Source organism: Pteropus vampyrus, unplaced genomic scaffold (assembly GCF_000151845.1).
Source record: "Pteropus vampyrus isolate Shadow unplaced genomic scaffold, Pvam_2.0 Scaffold64, whole genome shotgun sequence".
NCBI classification, from domain to species: Eukaryota; Metazoa; Chordata; class Mammalia; order Chiroptera; family Pteropodidae; genus Pteropus; species Pteropus vampyrus.
The window spans coordinates 6,637,597-6,661,611 of NW_011888845.1; the positions used below are offsets into that span (position 1 = coordinate 6,637,597).

The window sequence follows — 24,015 nt, forward strand, 5'->3', positions numbered from 1 at the left end:
TAGAAAAAGGCCATGACGCCATGAGGATGGAATAAGAATTTAAGCAAAATTCTCTGGCAACCAAGTCCTTGTCTTAACTATGAGGTAAAGTTAAAGAAATTTGAAGCTATAAGTGCACTGGGAGTAACTACGGCAACAGTGAAATCCAAAATGTGACTAGATTGACTCTACTTCTTACACTTAGTACTAAGCCAAAAAAGAAGCATGCCTGTTTCCAGATCAGAAAATAATTTACCTCTGTCACTATCATCATACACACGGTGTCTAAAATACAACAACAAAAAATAAGACACACAAAATAGAAAAATAAACAACCCGCTCTACAAATACAACATAATGAACAAAATCAGATTGAGAGATCACCCAGATATTGGAACCATTGACAAGATAGTTAAAATAACTCTGATTAATATGTTAAAGGCTCCAGGAGAGAGGTAAAAGCTACATGAAAAAATCCATTTTAAATGCTAGAAAAAAATATGGTATCAGAGATGAAGAATGCCCTCAGTAGGCTCATTAGTATATATGACTCAAACTTGGATAGAAACAGTGAATTTTCAGAAAGTTCAATAGAAATTAAAACTAAACTGAAACACAAAGGTAGAGGGAAAAGAAAGAGAGAAGGCAGAGTAGAAGGAAAAGAGAGAAAGAGTAGAGAAGACATATTTGAAAAGATAATGGTCAATAGTTGAAATAATAATAGCCAAGAATTATATAAAAATAATGAGAGACATCAGATTACAGATCAAATCTCAGAGAACTCTAATAAGGATAAGTACACACACACTCACACACACACGCTATATTTAAACATCAATAAACCAAAAGTAAAGACAAAATCTTGAAGCCACCCAGAGAAAACAGACACATAAATATGGAGAAACGAAGATAAAAAAAAAATAGCAAATATTGTGTCAGAAACTATATTAGAAGGAAGACAATAAAGTGGCACCTTTTAGAGTAAAATAATTTTAGAGAGAAAAATAATTTTCAATATAAAGAAATAATCTTTAATACAGAATTGCATTCCAGAGACAACATCTTACAAAAATAAGAGAGAAAATGACTTTTTCAAAAACTTAACAACTGAGAGAATTCATTACCAGCAGACCTGCATTATACGAAATGTTAAAGAAAGTTCTGCAGGCAGAAGATATATGATATGAGCCAGAGATTTGATATGCATAAATGAATGTCTATGGAGATGATCTTACAACTCAATAAGATTTAAGAAAAACCCTAATTTAAAAATTGGACAGATTTGAGCTGACTTCAGATATATGGATGGCAAATAAGGACCTGCAAAGTTGTTCAAGGTTCATTAGCCATTAGGGTAATAGAAATTAAGGCCACAACAAGATATTACTACATGCCAATTAAAATCACTAAAATTAAAAAGACTAAAAATATCAAGTGGTCCTGAGGAGGTAGAGCAATTGGAACTCAAATAAGCTGATGAGAAGCTATAACTTTAAAAACACTTTAAAAACATTTGGATATTTCTTACAAAGTTAAACCACACATTCCATATAATCCCAACTTTTACTTTAGGAAAATGAAAATATACACTCATATAAAGATTTGCATATGAATATAGAAGTTTTATTCATAAAATTTCCAAACCAGAAACAGCCCAAATGTTTACCAACAAATAAATGGCAAAATAGTTCTGGTATATTAGTAAAATGGAATATTACTCAAAAGAAAAATAATGAATATTGATGCATGCAATGGCCTTAATGAATTTCAAAATTATTATGAAAAATGAAAGACACAAGACACATAAGATTTCATACTGTTTGTACCCATATACATGAAACTGTAGGGGAAAACAATTCTAATCCATAATGAAAGAGAGCATACCAATAGCTGCCTGGTGCCAGGGGTACAGGCTGTGATTAGGAGGTAGCAAAAAATAACTTTGAATGGTGATGGAAATGTTGTATATCTTGACTGGCATGCTACTTACATTCTTATATAACATCAAAATTTATCAAAATGTATACTTAACATAATTCCACTGTATTTAAATTATATTTCATAAAATTGATTTTAAAAAAGAATGCCAATTTGGGAAGAATTCAATTTAAGGGAGAATGTTGACCTGATAAAGGAGGGTCTAGAACTTGGGAGTCTTATGAAAATATTACCTTAGGTAGGACAATTATATGATCAGGAACATTTTACAGATTGGAAAAGTTCCTAAGTACTTTATACCTGAGTTTTTCTAAGGTTACACAGCTCATGGAGCAGAAGAAATTAATCAAGAGTTTAGAGATTGCTAGAACAATTACAAGGAACCAATTGAAGATGTGAGAGAATAGTATTTTTTATAAATTTCAATGGAGTTATTTTGAGATATATAGCTTAATCAATTTATTGCTATTTTTAATTTTTTATTAATTATCTACATTTAAGAAAACATTTCAATAGCAATTGAATTTTAAAATAAATAAAGATATTTAGTTAATTAAAACATTGCCATATCTAATATTTGTTACTTGATCTTTTGAGAGTAAACTACAGCTAGAAAACAGACCAAATCCAGCCTATTACCTGTTTTTGCAAATAAAGTTTTATTGGAACACAGCCACACACATTTATTTATATAATGTTAATGTCTCCTTTGCATCATAACAGTAGAGTTGAGTATTTGCAACACAGATTATGTGATTCACAAAACCTAAAATATTTATTATTTAGCCCTTTACATGAAAAGTTTTTCAACTCCTACTATAGAGGAACAGTTTTATATATAATTTATCTGTTTTGGAGCATATTTTCTGATATTTTCTTATATATGTAATAATAACTTAAGAGACCGTATTATGGGTTGACAATCTAACCTCTAGAACCAGAAAGCCTAATTTTGCTTCTTAGCTCAACCCGTATTAGCAATGTAAACTTGGGCAGATTACTTCCATTCTATGGTTCAGGTTTTCTCTCTATAAATGGTGAATATAATAGCACCTAACTCATAGAGATGTAAGGATTTACCAAGTTAATATATATTAGCTACATAGAGCAGTGACTGACACATAATGTCCAATACCTGTTAGCTAATATTGTCACCACATCACTACCACCATTAATATCATTAAATGTATGATATTATCAAGAACAGTTCAAATCACATTTCAAAAATTAAAGGTCTTTTAAAGTGTATTGTAGCAAAGATCATGAAGAGAAGAAAGGCATAAAATTATGATAACATTTTTCATTTTAGAGTATAATCATCAATTTTAAATTTATTATATTTTAGTTTAGTTATTTTTATATATGCCTTTTATTTCCTGTTAGATTTTATGTTCTTTGATTACTGGAAAGTTTTTTTAACTCTCAAAGTTTTGAGCAGTTCTATTTATGTAGTGGTTATTCAATATTTATTGGCTGACTAACAAATGAACGAATAAAGTAATTGTCACCATTTATAGCACAGAACACTGGAAACAAAGCATCATTCATGTTTAACAGAAACTTAATTGGAATAACTAGCTGTTTTTGATTAAGGACCTTTCTCAGTCATTTAAATCCTTTGGAAGCATTGAACTTGGCTGTGATATAATGGGATTACTTCTATTAGGGACATAAATTAAGATACATTTGTTTGCATTTAATTAGATGAAGACCTTACCGATACTAATTTCACTGAATTCAAATTACAGCCCTATTTAGAAAGTGACTGTTGAGTTCCCTTAGAAAACCATTAAACAGTCATCATCATCTCATTGCATCTCTATGCTGAAAGGTATTTTTATCAGTAGTTTCTTATTTTGCTATTAACTTGAAAAGGCAAATTGGTAAATTCAATGTTTCAAAAAGGGCTTTAAAACATTTTGTTAAAAATCTCCTTACGTGATAAAAAAATACATTTTCTTCCTTTTCTAATGAAATAAAATAGATATCTTTGCAGTTTTCATTTTGGTAATTTATGCTCAAAGTTCATGGAAGAGATATTTCTATAAAATATTTTGCATTAGCAGGAGACAGGAATGAGTTGATTCATATACTAATTTATTTATGGCTACTCATCTTATGAAATTAATCTTCCACAGTGAAGATTTATCCTGAAATTGTTATCCACATGGGGACATAATGTGCCTTTTTTTTATATTCCTGCTTGGATAGTAAGAGTATATTCATATTGATTTGCAACAGTCAATACCATAGTAACATATGAGTGTTCACTCTTTTGTATAAAACAATTACACTTTGAAATAATCTTTTGAGAAAACTGGAAGGCACTGAGGTGAATGAATCTTTGAGTGTAATGTTCTGTGCTGATGAAAAAATAAGTGACCAAAGCTTACAGTCTCCAAAATATTCTGTGTAGTAAAATTAGAGACATCTTCAATACTCTGGTATTTGCTTACAGATGGAAAAAAAGGTAGTATATATTTCTTAAGCAGATGTTGAGAGTGTATGGAAATGACTGCTGTAAAGATCAAAAAAGAGTAGGTTGTGACAAATGAGAATGTGTCATTTGAAAGTAGAAAGCAAACGTGTGTGTATTAAAGAGAAACTTGAGAGAGGTCTCTGAAAAATTTAAGACTATAAAAATGAAGTCATCAATACATATGAACAGAATGAGCAGAAAATTAACAACCTAATTTAAAAATAAGTCTCAGAGTCTATTAGTCATGAACATTGAGATACTTTGTATTTTTTATAAGGATATGAAAAATATATCAGTAAAATTTTTTAATAAGGTAATGATGTCTGTAAATCACTGTCATATTTTACTTTGTTTTATTATTAGAATAAAGATTGAAAGAGCAATCATTAGTGAAATTGTTAGCAGAAAATAAATCTAAAAATCTCTTATTATTTTTTCAAATTATTGGCTTCCTGCTAATTTAGATAACAAATGTTCTCAGGCAGATCACGTATTTTGCTTATATACATATATATAAAGAGAGATGCATATATGCATATATGTAGAGAGAGAACATATATATACACTTGTGTATGCATGTATGCACTACTTTGAGAAATGTGAGGCTCTGGAAGCTGTAAAGTATAATTTAATGTTATTAGTATACTAATTCTGAAATGTTTACTCCACTTGGATATCATATCTAGCTACACTTATACCTATGGATGTTAGAATTATTCTACTTCTAATATCTCTGGTTCTGAAATTCTCCAAAAACAATCTCCATAGCTTTGTTTCTTAATTTATCGCTTGTCTGTTCTTTCACTGGCTATAAGCAATCTTTAGCCATCCCTGTTTCAATCCCTGAACCTCTTCTAGACCTTCCTGACTTCTGTCACTAGAGCCTGGATTTCCTCCACCATTATCTTTTTTTCTCCTTTGATCTTAGGCTCCCAAGCAGTCTTGAGATCGCCATGAAATGATCTCTGACTTGAGGAGAAATTTCTTCACATCTTCAAATTGGTCTCTACTTTCATCGTTCACAACGACTTCACAATCTCCTTAATAATAATAATAATATTAATAATAGTAGCAGTGGTAGTATGAAACATTTTCATAGTGTCCACAATATGCCAGAGTCTGAAGGCCTTTACACACATTATCTCATTTGACTCTCATAGAAATACGAAGGTGTTCAGGTAGCAGAATTTTCAAAGAAAAATTAGCTTATGAATGCAGAAAAAGTATTTATGGTGTTTAATGTGACTTTCTGACCCATTTTTCAAAGAATCTTCTGTAAAGTCAATTATCTTCTCTCATTAACCCAACTCAACGTAAGTTTAAAACATCATTTCTGAGCACTCCGTAAAATGTAATATTTGATCAGACTTTCTTCTGTCATTCTTTCCTTTCTTTGCTTCTCTAATATTGCTTTGATTTAGTTCTCTTCTTATCTTCATATTATTTAAGATCTTTTAATTTTCTTATTGTTTTCCTTCTCTTGTACCCTAAATAAGGGCATTCTAAAGTTTATGCTTTAATCCATGGAATTGAAACAGATGTCTCTCATAAATGCATCCCATGCCCTCAGCCTTTCTCTGACTCAAGCATGCATTCTGGCAGACAGTTCAGACTCTTCTTGGCTGTCAGTGACCCACTTCAAGTGCGTAATTCTTTCAGCATTTTGCCTCAGGGCATTTTCTGAACCAGGGTGGTTCGTTCGGGAAGTATCCCAGAAATTCAGCAAAAATTAACCTCTGGGGCAAACCTGTACCTATGGGTTATGGGAACTGGTGGCTAAATGGCTTGGCCTCTAGTTTTTAGGTGGATAAATCTAGGGGACGATTTTAAGCTTCTTACAAGCTCTGTAGAACTGAGCCCCATCATTTACAGCAGCAAGATTGATAATTCATCTTTATATTAGTTTTTCCTTCTTTCTCGTTCAACTTTTCCTGCTCCCTCTCTTTTGCTCCTTGGGGTCATCTTCAAAATAAATAGCCAGCATTAGTCTTTGTGTCAGGTTCTGCTTTCAGGAGAATGCAAAACTAAAATAAGTAGATGTTTTGTGAGGCCTGGCATTTATCGAATTGGGTCAGGGAGAGTAAGAGAGGCTCTTTTTAGAGAAAAGAATAAAAAATGTTAATTTTACAAATTTTACAAAAACATATGACCTTGTGAAAATATTCTTAGGGACCCTCTCATGACTTTGGAAGGGTCTCATGCAAGTGATAGGCACAGAAGCTTAAATGTCATTAACTTCTTGGCATACGCGGGTACTTTTACACACTACTTTTCTTTCTTGACACTTTCTTCCTTAGCAGTATTAGCTACTATTTCTATGTATTTTATCTAATTCTGAGGTACAGATATACATAAATAATGCCATGCTGACACACGGTTATCATCTCAGGACTTCATAATGTGCCCAAATTAAGTACATTTTCTTTCTTAGGTTCTTTTGTCTCAAATCTTAATATTTGCTCCTTCACTCCTTAAATGTAATTATTTTTACAATATCCTGTATTACATATTACAATATTTACACTTATAAATGACTCATTTCATTTCCAATCATATCCTTTATAATTGAGAATAAGTTCCTAATACGACTTGTCTGGATGTTTTTTTTTTTTAATTCATTGTGGTGACATTGGTTAATAAAATTATATAGGTTTCAGTTGTACGATTTTATAATACATCATCTGTATATTTCATTGTGTGTTCACCATTCAAAGTCATCATATATTTGACCCCCTTTATCTAGTTCCCCTCCTTCCCAATTTCCCTCTGGTAACCACTAAACTGTTGTCTGTGTCTGTGAGTTTTTGTTTGTCTTGTTCGTTTGTTGCTTTCAGTTTTATATCTCACATATAAATAAAATCATACAGTTCTCAACTTTTCTGTGTCTTATTTTGCTTAGCATGACTATCTAAAAATTTATTCATGTTGTCACAAATGGCAGTATTTCATCTTTTCATATGGCTAACATTCCATTGTATACATGTACCACATCTTCTTTATTCAATTGTTTATTGAAGGACACTTTGGTTATTTCCATGTCTTGGCCACTGTGAATAGTGCTGCAATAAACATTAGGATGCATATATTTGTACAGATGAATGTTTTCAAATTTTTCAAGTAGATACCCAGAAGAAGGATTGCTGAGTCATATGGTAATTCTATTCTTAATTTTTTGAGGAACCTCCATACCATTTTCCATAGTGGCTGTACCAATTTACGTTCCCATTAACAGTGTATGAGAAGTTCTTTTTCCCCACAACCAGTCCAACACTCATTACTTGTCTTGTTGACAACAACCATTCTAACAGGTGTGAGGTTATATTTCATTGTGGTTTTGATTTGCATTTCCCTAATAGCTAGTGAAATTGAGCATCTTCTCTTATGTCTATTGGCCATTTGTATGTCTTCTTGGGAGAAGTGTCTGTTCAGCTCTTCTGCCCATTTTTTATTTGGATTGTTTTTTGTTTTTTGTTTTTTAATTGTTGAGTTGTATGAGTTCTTTATATATTTTGGATATTAGGCCCCTATCGAAAGTGTTGTTTGCAAATATCTTCTCCCTTGTTGATGGTTTCTTTTGCTATGCAGAAGCTTTTTAGTTTAATATGGTCTCATTTATTTATTTTTGCTTTTACTGCTCTCATCTTTGAGGTCAAATTCATAAAGTCCTCTCTAAAACCAAGGTTCATAAGTTTAGTAGCTATATTTTCTTCTACGATTTTAAAATATTCCTAAGCATAGACTCTATCCTAACTGAGGTCACCAGTTGTCCAACTCACCAATACAGCCAGCACACTGATTTTAATCATAGTATTCATTTGCTTCTATATCTTTAAGTCTTCTCAATGCCTGAATTTAAATATTTATCACTAACGCACTCTCTCCCTCTATCATTTATCTATCTATCTATCTATCTATCTATCTATCTATCTATCTATCTATCTATCACCTATCATCTATCATCTATCATCTACCTATTTATTTATTTAAGGCTGAGCTGATGGAAAAACACGTCTGAGGCCAGAAACAGCAGAAAAGGGTAGAAACAGAAAAGTTAAGTATGTGCCCCAAAATTATATGATTGTTAAATAGAAGATTTAAGATTTAACTCAGTCTACGGCCATGCCTCCCTAAATGTGCTCAATCTCATCTGATCTTGGAAGCTAAGCAGGGTCAGGCCTGGTTAATACTTGGATGGGAGACCACCTAGGAAGACCAGGTGCTGCGGGCATTAAAAAAAAAAAATTTTTTTTAAATAAAGATTTAACTCAGCCATTCTGGCCCCAGAGAATTACTCTTCCCTCTTATGCTATTCTACTTTTATTAAACACCATTAAAAAAGAATTTAGAAGTTTTTTTGAAGAAATTATATAGAACATAGGCTATTCAGACAAAGGAACAAACATATGAAAGATATAATCAACAGCTTCACCATGAGGTATCTAGCAATGTGTTTCTTTTTATTTTTACTGATTTATATTTGTTGGGTTCCTAAATCTGAGAAGCAGTACCTTTCATTAGTTCCATTTAGGAGTTTAATATGTGTTTGGTAAACTTAACTGGGCTGAGTATACTAGTGTTTGATTCCTATCCAGGGACTAATTGTAAGGATAAAATAATCTTGCTACTTGAGTGAGGGAGTAAAGGAGAGTTATTGCTGCATTGGAATTGGCCTGACTTCTGGAAATTGTCCAAGTGAAATACCTGAGAGTTTTCCATGCATCAGAGGTGAGTGATGCAGGAAGGAAAGATAAACTGAGACCAGTTTAAATCCTCTATAAAGGTTTCCAGACGAGGAATGGGAATCTAAGGAGGAGTGGAATGAAATTATTAAAAAAGAGGATTCAAGGGAAATTCAAGTCCCATGTTCCATTAAGTACAGTCAAATATCACCAGTGTGGGTCCCTAAAGAAACTTCTAAAATATCTATGAGGGAAAAAATCATCTTTAAATACACACCAGACCCAGAAAACACAAATTTATCTTAGAAACTTATCAATCTGTGTAAAGACATTCCTTCTTACTTAATTCTCTCTTCTTGATTGGACCTGGTTTGAAGTCAGTTAGCAGTCTTAGAGAGAGAAAAAGAAATAAGACGACACTCATCTACTCCCACATCAAGTGGCCAGCCAGCAGAGGAGTAAGGAGGGAAAGGAGTAAATTTATCATTAAATCTAAATCAAAGCTTTAATTATTGAGACTGTTCATTTTCAATAATCACTTCAAGACTGTGTTGAGTCTTAAATAATATAGGTTTTTCTATTGCCTAACACTAATTGGAAAAGACATAGTGTGCAAGTATAAGGATACTGAGTAATGAAACAAAGTTTCTTTTACAAATCAATCCTGAGTTCTTATTCAATATACCAGTTACCTATAAGCCATTGACTCTCAATTTAATATATTTAAACCTGATATTAAAACAGACCCATTTATTCAACTGCCTAATCAACATAAACAAAATATTCATATCCTGTGGAAGATAAATTTCTCTCATCTGGAAATAAGTCTTTTTCTTTAGTATGATTGCAGCGAATTTTGTCGTGTGTCTACCTCTGGACCAGTATCATTAATCAGAAACATGTCAAGTACTGATTTGCTTAAAATTGGGATCCTGTACCCGGCAAGGAGGAAAGTATTAACATGGTTGTTTATGACTAATTAGTATCAGTCCTAAAAATAAAAATGGAGCCAGTTTTCAGGAAGTCAGAAGAGCTAGTTGGGGAAGAGATAAATATATAAATCAAAGCAGATTGTAACAGCAAAAAGACTGGTGAAATGGATGCAATGAACTATCAACAGGGCTCGCAAAACTCTTTCCCCCTATATTTTGGATCCATTACATTTCTGCCCACTTCTCCTCTAATATCTACTTGTAACCCAAGTACTTCTCATATCATTCACCTTTAATTTATTAATCTAAGCCACTATCAGCCCTTGCCTTTCCTTAACTATAATTTCTTGCCTTTTATCTCAAGCTGCTTTCCTTTTTTGTTGTGTATTTGTTTGTTTCTTAAATTTATTTGTTGTGTCGTTGTTATTGCAGTTCTAGGATTCATCCTTTATGAAAAACACATTATGTGTTATCACATAAAAATTAAGGAGAACCATATTATCTAAATCGTTACTTTTTCGCTTCGGATTTACTATATTTTTCACCTTACTTGTATTGATATCTGAATCTCTACCTCTCGAATTTTGGTCATATCTACTCATAATATCATGTGGTTCCTTCCCCATTATTACCCATCTATATGACTCAAGCCAGCCACTTGCTGAATAATAGTAAGGGAGTAGTATAGAGGGAGGACATTTGGGGACAGCCACAGTTTTAGTTTAGGATTATTGCCTGGAGCACTAAGTCTTTTATGACCATTATCTTTTGAGACATTGCCTCCCTAGCTTATTTACATTCAGTTGGTTGATACACACATAATAAAGCCCCTTAATTCATGGGATCTTTATGTTATGATAACTGTTTTCCCTCCCTCCTTTGATGCAATGCATTTTGGCAATCTCTTTGGGTGGAAAGGAATCCTGTCCCAAATTGAAAAAAATTGGATGGTTACTATTGTCTCCCCTTTAGTTCTAATTTGCCCTGCATATATAATGTGCCTAAGTGAGGCAGCACCCATATTTCTTCTATGACCTCCTGTCTCTATATTTTAGAGAATTAGTGGATGTAGCTTTTAGAAACCTTATTGATGCTTTTAGGGACACTTTAACCCTCCCTTTCCACTTTTATCTAAGGAGGTACACGTAATATCTTTGTGTCCCTCTATATTTTGTTTCAAACTTCAAAGTACTTGACAGTTTTTTTGATATAACATATACACTGAGGTTGTGATATCTTTTCTGTTTCATTAAGGAATGGTTTCTTTGTATATATTTTATACATCTTATTTATTTGATAGGAATCAATGGAAGTAAAAAAGTTAAAATAACCTCATGTTGTCAAGGTTAGACCTGTATTTATAATAACTTATTAGTAACAGTTATTAAGAATTGTTATTACAGTACTGATTTTCTTAAGCTAATATAAATATAACTATATAGAATAGTTAGGTTTTTAAAAAATTTATTTTATTCTGTTAAAAACAATTATGGACCCAAGTGCTTTCAATCTTAATTCTTAAAAATGCTCATCTTCAATCCAAAATTCTATCTTACTGATAGCACAGCAAAGTGTCTCAAATAAAATACTATCTAGGGAGTTGTACTTAAAATTTGGCTTCGAAATCCCATTTTTTCCTTCATTAAAGATCTTTCCTTGAAGATGTATTTACTTGGCTAAAATATGACTTGAGATTTATAGCTAATTTATGCAGAAAAATGTGTAGTCTAGCTTATAAATATTCAAGACAATAATAATAGAAAGAAATATAGAGAATATCTTATATCTTATTAGTGGTCAGTGGTTCTTTTCACAATGTACTATTGATTAAATACCTTATAGTGGACATGGAAAAGAAGAAAGTGTTTTCCTTTGCAGAAATATGGAATTAATTTTAGTATTTTCATTTCTACATATTCACATGTTCCTTGTGTTCTCAGAAACTTGAGAAAATGAAGTTCCATTTTTGACATGCAGAACTTATTTAAATATTTTGAATCTCTACGTCCCACATGAAAAAGCTATCACTTATAGCATTTTCTTTACGTCTTGAATTTCTAAATGTAGATTGCCATATAAAATTCTTTGCCATTTAACTTAGATGAGAAAAATTAGACTTTTATTCTAGTATGCTTTATTATTGTTTTTGGTAGAAACATTTTTCTCAAATGGTATCTAAGAGGGATAAATTACTGATTTACCAAAATTATTTTATTATAAAGTAGTCCCAATACATGGGTTCTAAAGGTATAGAAGGCTCCAGTGTGATTTTTGTTTAATGACAGTCCTATTGTTGCTGACATCTATTAGAATCGTATAACTAATAAGGTTGCATTCCTTTCTGTAAGAGAGGAAGTATGCTTGCTTTATGTTTGCAGGCTTGATCCTGCTTTTTGCTCAGCTTTCCTCCCTTTACAAGAATCATCCCATCTCAGATTACTAACATGCCAGCTTGGTCTGCCTGTTGCTATGGTTTCCCAGCAGTCATTGGCTATGCTGTGTTGCTTGAAATTATGCTTAGGCATGTTCTCATAGAATTTCATCTTTCTACTGTGATTTTAGATGTTCTCAGTTTTGCATAGAGCGGTAATCCATTTTTTTGTAATCCATTTTTCAACTAAGTTTATTTGACCTCAGCAGAATTGAATGTCTTAAAGATTTGGTTGGCTCAGGATTTATGGGGGCTTGTCTTGTTAATAATATATATATGTCTCATAATATATATATATGTCTACTGCTCATGGAGTTGAACAAATGACATGATCTCTGAATTTGTTTTAAGGCCCTAATGAATCTGCAACATACTATTTGCCTAAGATGAGTTTCAATGGTAACACAGCTGTTAGTTTCATCTAAGTAAGGGCTTTCCTTTCTTTCATTGTGACATGGTAGAAGTACTGACATTTAGTGGCATCTGTGAAAATCTAGGTCTCACAGTCAAATTACAAATTTTATACTACCACCATTCTATGGGCTATTAGCTTGGCTAGGAACATTTTGCTCTGTTGGTGTCATATTTTGTCAGCTAGTTTTCCTGAGATCATGCTGGCTTTCTTTATTTTGTTCTCTATTTCTTGAATAGCATGCTGTTTAATGATATGTTATGAAAATAGAAAATTCGATAATCAATTTTTATTTTTCCATTTCCAATAGAGTTCTTTATGCTCTTAGGCTATGATGTGGTCTCCCATTTCAATGAAGTTCAGACTCATTAACATTATTGAATAACAATTACTAAACAAACATTTATAAAAGTAAGATCTTTTTAAAGAGAAGTACAGAATCAAAAAAAAGATGATAATCTTGATTTTGATTTTTAAATCAAATAATTTTGTTTTTCAAATTATTTTTTTTCCACCCAAAATTAATTTTTACATGGTAATCTTGGCAATGGTAGAGAATAAAGAAAAAGTAAAACAATGAGAACAGAAGAGAAATAAATTCAGGCTAAACAATGGTATGACTAGTCTGGATAGGATAATTAAATATTATATGAAGTTATACACTCATACTTTGCACATACACGTTTATATTAAAGCCTTAAAAGTGATCTGCTAAGACATTTCTCTTACTCTCAAATACATCTATCTTTAATTTGTGCCCAGCCACTCCCCAGAATTACCTTAGAATTAAATTTACCAGGTTAGTTTTAGATGTGGAGAGACAAAATTACAATCCCTGTTTTTAATTTGGCTATGACTGGGAAGTATAACTTCATTATTGGTTTTTAAAAAACCTTGAAAGAATGGTGAAATTTTGATATAGGTAATTTGAGAGGACAATCCATATTCTAGATAGTTTATTCTGTTAAAGAACAGTTAAGAATAGTAACTATTTACATATTACCTTAAATCTTAAGTTGAATTTAAATGCATTCTATGCCTTGGTGTCATAAATTTGAGATCCCATCTAAGTCCATTTGTTTAAAAGGGCAAAGAGTTTTCCTGGAATGTTGAAAAATGGTATTAATATTGTCCAGGGTTATTGATTTGTAACTTCTAGATTTTTACCTCTAGAGAATGTTAGTTATAAGAAATTATACTTAAGATATTTGTTACGTTAAACCATAATTATTCAAAGTTTTAAACTATATTTCTATAAAGGGTTCATTTTCACCACAAAATTGGTGATAAATTAGCTCAATTTCACTGTAAAAAAACCTATCTGTATATAAAAAAAAAAAAAAAAACAGAACAGAATTTCTTTCAGATAGGACCATGGTTAAAGATCTATTTCTTCTCCTAGAATATAGTCACTAGTAAAGTAAAACGATAAGTAAAATAAAGATGGCCTTGAAAATGATACAGATTCTCAATTTATGATTACAAATGATTTTGCGAATATTCAGCTGGACAAGGACATTAACAGAAGCCTATCTTCTAAATTCGAAATCTCAGCATTGATATTGTCAATAATGTTACTTTTTATCATGTACAGCATTTTGTGTTATTTTCTATGAAGTTCCTGCCTTTCCTTTTTTGCATCTATGTGGAGGTACTGGATTATCCTCTCATTCTAACTATAATAAAATTTCTGATTTTATTATAGCTAAAAAGTACTTTTATATTATTAAATCGGAAGTACTGGATTATCCTCTCATTCTAACTAACACTTGCCTCCTCTATGGCCTCAAATGGGTCACTTCAAATTCCTGATTCTCCATTTCTTATCTGTAAAATGAAGAAAGATTTTTTGAGAATAAAATGAGGAAAAATTTTAAACTGTGAAGTAATAACACAAGTGTTAATTGTTAATTTAACAGTAGTAGAGGTTTACCTCACGGGTTTCTGAAGATGGCATTCTAAAGTTGAAACTGTTTTCTGCAAGAACATAAGACAATATTTACTTTAGATGTGAAAATATTTTCTTAGTAACTATAGAAAGTATGAAATTAAAATAATGGATATAGCCATTTTACACATATCTGAAAAGATATTTGCACAATGATGTTCATAGCAGCATTATTCACAGTGGCCAAGACATGGAAGCAACCGAAGTGTCTCACAATAGATGATTGGATAAAGAAGCTGTGGTACATATATACAATGGAATATCACTCAGCCATAAGAAGAGATGAAATACTGCCATTTGCAACAACATGGATGGACCTTGAGATAATCATGCTAAGCGAAATAATCCAGACAGAAAAAGTTGAAAACCACATGATATCATTTATATGTGGAATATAAACCTAAGAACAACAGGAAAACTTGACAAACAAGCAGAGATTCATGGACATGGACAATAGACTAGTGGTTACCAGAAGAAAGGAAGGGAGGGAGGAGGGAGTAGGTAGATGGGGTGACAGAAAGAATTCTAACTATGTTCAGTGAACATACAATGCAAAATATATATGACTTACTGTTAAAAAATAAAAAATAAAAAATAAAAAAAAGCCTACTGCTAACATTAAAAAAAATGAATATAGTCATTTTAAGAGGAAAATACATTTTTTTCTTCAAAAATTTTTCTTTGCAAGACATTTTCTGTTTCTACTTCCAGGCTCTCAGCATAACTCAATACTTTCAGAACTTTTATTATTTCAGCTTAAAAACATTTCTTTTCCTCAGAGTAATTAATAGTTATTACAATGACATAAAATGTAAATAAATGTAAATAAGTTGAAAAAGCAGTCTATTATATTGGAAATAGTATGGATTAGAGAGTCCAACAGATTTGGGCTCAAATTCCGATACTTCTATTTTCTTACTCTGAACTTTGGGAAAATTATTAAATAATTTGTGCCTCCATTTGCTAATTATGTGATAAGAACAACAATATCCATTTTTTAAGATATTCTGTGAAAGTGATATGAGATAATATATGTGACCTATCTTCCATAGTTCATGGTATATAAGTCCTTAATAAATGACGGCTTTTATCATTACAAGACTCCCATTCCACATGGAACTATTGTTAATATTCTAATCTCTTTGCTTAATAATATAAAAGTACTTTTTAGCTATAATAAAATCAGAAATTTTTATTCGAAAAAAATTTTTAAAAATTATTCTCCAAACTTTCTTTTCATGTTACATACCTGCCTAGTTTTCTAGTCTACAGTTTCAAATACCTTTTGCTTAAATAACAGTTCCTAGGCATTTTTACCTTCTAGATAAGCTTTTGTTTCTTAATTTCATATTCAAAATGTAGAGCCTAGAATTAAATATACTATTCCTTAGTGGTTGGATTCATGAATATTGGAATGAACCAAGTGTCTCTCTTTGTCTGGACCATACGTTTCTATTAACAGAACTTCTTTTTCGATTTCCACTTTTATCCTTACAACCACAAGTGAATGACTTCTGGTTAAGCTGGAATTCCTCTGAAGTGTCCTACTTGCCATCCTTCAAAGAGCTGTCAGTCTTCTCTCATCTAATATATCTAAATTTTTAAATTGCAAGTATAAATTTAAAAAATATATTTAGTCTCAGACCATGCCACTCTGAATACGCCTGATATCGTCTGATCTTGGAAGCTAAGCAGGGTCGGGCCTGGTTAGTACTTGGATGGGAGACCACCTAGGAAGACCTGGAGCTGTAGGCGTTAAAAAATATATATATATTTATTGTTAATAAACCTTATATTGAAGAGGAATTTTCCACTCAAATGGCTAACCTTGTAATCAGCTCTCTGTTCTGCTTCTGTAGACATGCTTGCCACATAGGCCGAAGGGTAGCGTGACCTCAAGATCAACTGAAGACTCACTCTCCCCTTTGCTTGTTCTGTCTAGATAACAGAGCTAGTTAAGCCCTGTAAAAGTAAGGTTACTCCTGAGCTCAGGGCCCAGATCTTCAGAGCATTAGCTCTTCTATGAACACAGGCATAATAAACCTGAGTTCTCCAACTCTCCAAGTGGTTCTTGGTTTCTCACCGGTCTGATGTTTCTGCAACAATATGGGTTGGTTTAGCTCATTATTCTAGCCTAATTTTATGTACTTTTATTCTGATACTGTCATCGAATATTTTAACAATCTTTCCTGCCTTGTAACTTTTGACTGAATGCTTTCTATATCTTTAGAAATATTTTGACATTTAAAAATGTTAACTAGCATAAAGCCTAAATATAATCCTATGACATACCCTGGAGCAATCCTTCGAGGCTGACAACATCTAATTAATAAATACTCATTTTCTGAGAGGGTTTCTCAAATAGCCATTAATCCATATGCTTATAATATAATCTAGTGTTTATTTATCCACTTTATTCATAATGCCATGAAAATATTTTGCTGAATATAAACTAAAATACAAATATGCTATATAGAGAGCAGTCAGTTCATCCATTGGTCTAAAGACCAAATCAGAATATAGTAAGTCAATTTAATTTTCAAAGAATATTTTTTAGCAAAGATTATAGTTATCAGTATTACTTTTGTATTCCTTAACAAATCATTTATTAATAATCCATTGTGGAATTTTAAATTTGATATTAAGCATATTGATGTGATATGATAGAGTCTAGATTCTATTATTTTTCTATTAGAGTCCATTTTTTTTATTTTTTTGCCCCAAATATAATATTATTGGATTTATTTTATAGAATAACAAATATATAGGGAGCACCAACCATGTGCTAAGCCCTGGGATGAGGCAATGCAGAACCAGATAAACAAGTTCTTTCTCCTCATGAAATTTATGTTACAGGGAATTAGATAGACAATAAATACATCACCTAATACATAAATAAAGGAAATTCAGGAGAAAGTAGAATTTGAAGGAAAGGAATATATTATTATAAAAAAGAACAATATATGTAGTTTTTCATAAAAAATTGTTAGACGATGATTATTTAAGGGAGTAATAAATATTTTAAAAGGTATCAACTAAGTGAAAAACTATAAAAAGAATATTTCAGGCAGAGAGAACAATGCAAAGACCCTAAACAGAAAATATTTTATGTTTTCTGTAGTGGGATAGAGATCTAGCTGACTAAAGTGTGGTAAACACAGAAAAAGTAGCATGAGATGAAGTTGGAGATGTGGTCAGGAGTCAGATCACCAAGGGTACTGAAGGCTTCTGACAAGGAGATTAGATTTTCCTGTGTAGACTGGGACTCCATTAATAGACTCTAAATGGCCAGTGAACAGATCATCATAGCATTTTGAAGTGATTATTTAGGCTGCTGTGTACAGAGAGGACTGGTAGAATGCACAAGAACAGAAGCAGTGAGACTGTTAGGAAGACCTGTAATAGTCCCATCAAGAATTAATAAATAATTTTAGTTCAATTTGCCCAAGAGAAAACATATATCAATTACAGAATGACTGAATCTTTAAAAGTAATTCATAAATATACTGAATGATTAATATGCTGAATGGTCAATTTGTCAATTCACCAATTTACTGGAAAGCATTATTTATTCATAAAGTTTGGAGATACTTTGATTGAAATGGATATTTTAATAAACTGAAAAATTTTGAGATGTTTTAGTCAAGCAACTTAAATTTTAATTTGCTATTTTTACATTCAGTTTATTTTTATTTATTATAAGCCATTTCACTCTGGCAAGCCATAATCTAATATATTCTTGATTATTTTACTATTGCTTAGTCTGGAAATGAGAATGTCTTCTGCATTTTCCATTACAAGTCTTGGGCTTTATTCAATATTGGAACTTTATAATGAAAGAGTTTCAACCTCCCAATAAATTTATAAGCATGAATTTATCAATAAGTTCAATGAAGTTAATATTTGAGAATTTAAGAGTTGAAATGTGAATCATTCTTAAAATAAACATTTAAATTAACTTTTTCACTAAATTCACTGCAAAACAACTAAAGATTTAGCTGTATTAAAACTACTAAGAATCATCTCATAGACAATTTAAAAGTCCTCAAAATCTCTTGAAACTGTCCATGCAGCACGATATGCTGAAAACTGTAGAATTATGTAATATAAATGTGTTGGAGTGAATTTCCATTTTTATGAATTTACTTTTATGATTTTTATGAATTTACTTTTAGACAATTGATTTTATGCTAATTTGTTTATTTTAAAAACAAGGTTTGGGTTAGTTTATGATTTGAATTGAACTCTGATAGTGGCAAGGTAAACAGAGGGTAGAAGATATGATACTCTGGATGGAAAAGATTTGATGCTGGGTTGGATTTGAAGAACAGGAAGAAAGGAGAGGTCAATGATTACTTTTCCAGTTTAGGATTTGAAGACATGGTAAGTGCTGCACTATCCACTGAGAGAGTGAAACTTAGGGCACAATCGTGTTTGCTGGCAAGGGGAAAGAATATTTCCAAATTGATATTTTCTGTGTACTTGGGATGCCAATATAATAATGATGTAATGATGTCAAGTAGGATCTAACAGAAGAGGACTAATATGGACTAAAAATTTAGAAGTCATTAAAATATGGATGGCAATTAAGACCAAGAGTGAGAGGTGAAGAAAGAGACACCAGGATTCACTCTTGAGGTTCTCTAACATATAGATGGTGTAGAGAAGTAGTATAGCAGGGAAAGGAGTCTAAAAGAAGTAGCCAATGAGATGTGCTATTGTTAAAAATAAGAAAAGAGAGTTTCTCAAGAAGGGTAGAGTTGTCAAAGGTATCCTATAAAATAGTTTCATCTATGCCATCCCATTTGACTCCCCACTTCCCCTTTTTTCAAGGTTTCTACTTCTCTATTACTCATACTCTGCTTTATTTTATACATAGATATACACATACATGCATGCATACATATATACACACAGTAGTTATATCTATATTCTACTTCATTCTTAACCACAAACTCTTTAAGGATAGGCACTCTGTCATTCATCTTTATATATCCAGTACAGTAACTGGAAAATACAAAATATTCATAAATGTTCGTTAACTTGCATCATTTTATTTCTAATAAGATCTTTGTCTCAGTCACTATCCAGATACATCTTGCATATTCAAGCTAAAATCAAGAGTATATTTTAATCCCTACTGGGTGTTTTCATCTTCATACACAAAAACCAAGTTTAACCTTTTTGGTTGAACACATATTATTTCTTTTTTGTTTATCTCTAAAGTTCTTTTTTGACTTTCAATGAACATCTCTTGAAAGCACACAGTTAAATCACAAACACTGAGCTCAGAGAAGAATATTTGCAAAAAGCCAAGTCTGCTTGTTATATCAGCTACTGATCTGAAACAGCAACCTGCACCTGTAGTGCTAAAATTGATTTTACTTATCTTTGCATGTGTCATCAAGATCAGCATGCATTTTGAACCATTACTTCAGATTTTATTATGAAATGTTGGAAGTTGCTGTCTGTGAGAATAGTTGGTTTTCTGTAAAGCTTCTTTGCTCGTTTGCACATAGACAAAATCCACATGTAAGCTCCTCAACAAATCTATAAACCTGGAATTATGCCATTATCTGAGCAAAAATTCTAGAGATTGATTTGTTTATTCCTGAGATTGAAGTAATCACTGAAACAGTTGTTAAACAGAAAATCACAAAATGGTGTCACTTGTGCCAAAGTCCGTGATACCAAACCTAGATTTAATACCTGATCTAATTGCTGTTGCATGCGACCTCTTTCAGAAATATAATCTTAATCAACCAGTCTGGAATTTTCTGGTCAATGCCAGTGAGGTAATCTGTCCCATGAGCCTTCTCCAACCCCTCCTACCCCATAGAGAGAAGAGCAATCTGCATGACAAAAACTTTTGAAGTCCGCCCTCCACCAAAAGATGTCCTGGTCTAAAAATAATCCTTTTTTGTTGTTGTTAATAGCTCCCTTGTCCCACCTTTCTTCCTATAAAAACCTTCTATTTTCTGCAAACTCCTGGGAGCTCCCTTCTGGTTGCTAGATGGGATGCTGCCTGATTCATGAATCACTTAATAAAGCCAATTAGATCTTCAAATTTATGGTTGAATTTTGTTTTTTAACACAATGAAGTGTGAATGAGTTCCATTCCATGAGCTAATATAATAAAATAACAGAAGAATGTGAGAAAAAAATTTTAAAAACAAAATAGAATGGAAATGAGTTTTCGAGATCAGTAAACATAACCCAAAGGAGACCTGTTTTAATTGTCCTTACATATAAATCTACATGTAATAGATTTTCTAGCATTTCAACATCACTTTTCAGAGTTACAGCTTCATAAAACCAGAGAATATCAGCATCAAGATGAATCTTAGAGATCCTATCTGACTCAAAGGAGGAAGGACATAAGATATGAGGTAATATTGGGGGAGAGGAGTGGGGAAAGCTGTGTTCATATATCAAATTACATTGTTTTTCTACCAAACCATATGCTTCTCAAAGAAGAGATGAAAGCTTTTATCGCAATTTAGTTCAGTACCTTAAAAGTTCCCAATAAATAATATGATTGGTAGAAGATAATCTGCTTTTAATTATACTTGAAATTCAGGTAGCAACAACAACCAAAAAACCCTTTTTTTGTGGCCTTTCCATATGACTAATAATATAAATCTAATACTAAAATTAATATAAATAAAATTAATATAAATCTAATCTAGAATATAAATCTAATATTAAAATTAATCTTCACTGACTAACTATACACCGAGAGAAGTGAGAAAAGAGTGCCAGGGACATACTGTTGAGAATTAAAAATTAACATTTGAAATTGATCAATCATAAAGAGCACCATTTCACTTAGTTATTTTTTTAAATATTTGAATTGTTGATGTTTATTCTTCATCTCTTCCTATGAATTTTGCAAAATAAAAGGAGATAAAGTAGATAAAATAGAAACCAACTTTTAGTTCATTATCTTTAAACTATGAATCACCTATAATAACTCCCATTAGCACTAATGGAAATTTGCATGTCATAAATCCTTTTGGTGCCTGGAGAATATACCACAGCTCTTTTAAAGTGTCTGGTGCTTTTATCCCTGGGTCTCTCAGAAGTGATGAGCCATCAAATATAGTGTTCCTGGAAAGGAATAGGAAGATAAGTAAAGTATCTCCAATTTTCTGTCTTTACATATAACAGTCATTTTTTCCCAAAAGTACATACATACAAATCTTAATACTCCCATGTAACTATACTTTAAAGGAACTCAGAAAAAGAGACTGGATCACTTGAGGGATCTATGATTATTTCTTATGAGAATTTTATAAGAATTTTTTATAAGTATGATTATAGTTAGTTATAAAAGGGGTTAGAGAAGTTTATTTATACATAAGTACATAATATTTGTTTAACTTTAAAATTATCATTTTGCTTGATTAAAGTTGGAAAAAAATCTACCAAAAGTCATATGCTAGTGCATCCATTTTTTTGTTGTTGTTCTATAGTGAAATTAAATATAATCTAGGTTTTTACTCACCATTTAGGTATGGGTCTGCACAAACAAACTGCTTTGGTTGATTTGTCAAGTGAGTAACATAAAACTGACCCATAAGGAATGAATCTGATATGTCAGTCTAAGAAATGTGTTAAGGCTGGCAATTTTGAATACCTTCATTTTGGAAACACTGTATTTTTTTTTTCCAATTTTTTATTGTAATAAAATATACGTAACAAAAAATTCATAATTTTAATTATTTTTAAGTATACAGTTTGGTGATATTAAGTACATTCATATTGTTATGCAACCATCACCAGCATCTATCTCTGAAACCCTTTCATCTTACAAAACTAAAAACTCTATGCCTATTAAATAATAACTCCCAATTCCACCCATTCCCAACCCCTAGCAGCTACCATTCTACTTTCTGTCTCTATGAATTTGACTTCTCCTGGTACCTCATATAAGTGGAATCATATTGTATTTGTATTTTTGTGCCCGGCATATCTCACTTAACATAACATCCTCAAGGTTTATCCATGTCATAGTATATATCAGAATTTCCTTCATTTTCAAGGCTAAATAATAACCCATTGTATGTGTATGTCACATTTTGTATATCCGTTTATCTGTCAATGGACATTTGGGCTGCTTTCCCCTCTTAGTTATCGTAAATAATGCTGCTATGAACATGGTGTCAAGTATCTATTTGAGACCCTGCTTTCCATTTTTTTAAGTATATACCCCAAAATGAAATTTTGGATCATACAGTAATTCTGGGTTTTTTTAATTTTTGAGGCATTACCATACTGTTTTCCACAGCAGCTGCACCATTTACATCCCAACTATGCACAATAGTTGTAATTTCTCAACATCCTTGCCAACACTTGTTCTTTCCTGGTTTTTTGATAGTAACCATTGTAATAGATATGTCATTGTGTTTTTGATTTATATTTCCCTAATAATTAGTCATGTTAAGCATATTTTTATGAGGACCTACTAGATGTTTCAGCTCCTTTATTTCCCCAGCAATTTTTATACCTCTAGGGAGCACCACCTGGCATTAATGTTGACTTTAGCTCAGTGTTTAATTTCTCAACTCTTCTGACTTCTTCATTGTTTACTTTCAGTACATTATCATTTCACAGTTTGTTGTAGTCCATATTTAATTGTTTCAGCTTTTCTCAATATCTAGAGGTTTTATTCTATGACAAATTAAATGATGAAATTGTAAGTATAATAATATAGTATCTGTTTTTATTGACAGAGTTTATTTCTAATTACTATAAAACACATTTATTCATAAACTTAGTGAATCTCAATCTGAACTTCTAATCTTTCCTAATAATCTTTCCCCTGTACAATTTTTTTCAATATAGCATCTCAATTCCTCCAATGGAGATCTATTTAGTCACATGATTAAAGAATATAAGACATGGCTCAGGGCCTTGAAATTACAGTGATTTGTTTACAATCATTCTTTCAGAGCTTACTAATACTAGAGCGATAAGGTCATAACTTCTTCTAGCTTAAGTTTATTCAGGTATAAATGGGGATAGCAATAGAACCTATCTGGCTCTTAACGTTGGACAGATCTGTGGCACTGAGTAAGTACTGAATAAAAGTTATACATATTTTTCAGATTTTAAAAGACAGTTCTCATATCCATTATTTTGTTGCAGTCTGTATAAAAATATTGATATATTTCAAATTTTCTAACATTTCATAATGTGTACTTCCTCCTTGAAA

General features: G+C 31.7%; 2 pseudogenes; both read left to right on the forward strand.

Moving 5' to 3' along the window:
* The first annotated feature begins 8,505 nt into the window (after positions 1-8,505).
* On the forward strand, positions 8,506-8,624 carry LOC111740501 (annotated as a pseudogene).
* A 7,810-nt stretch (positions 8,625-16,434) lies between these two features.
* Positions 16,435-16,553, forward strand: LOC111740520 (annotated as a pseudogene).
* Positions 16,554-24,015: the final 7,462 nt, after the last annotated feature.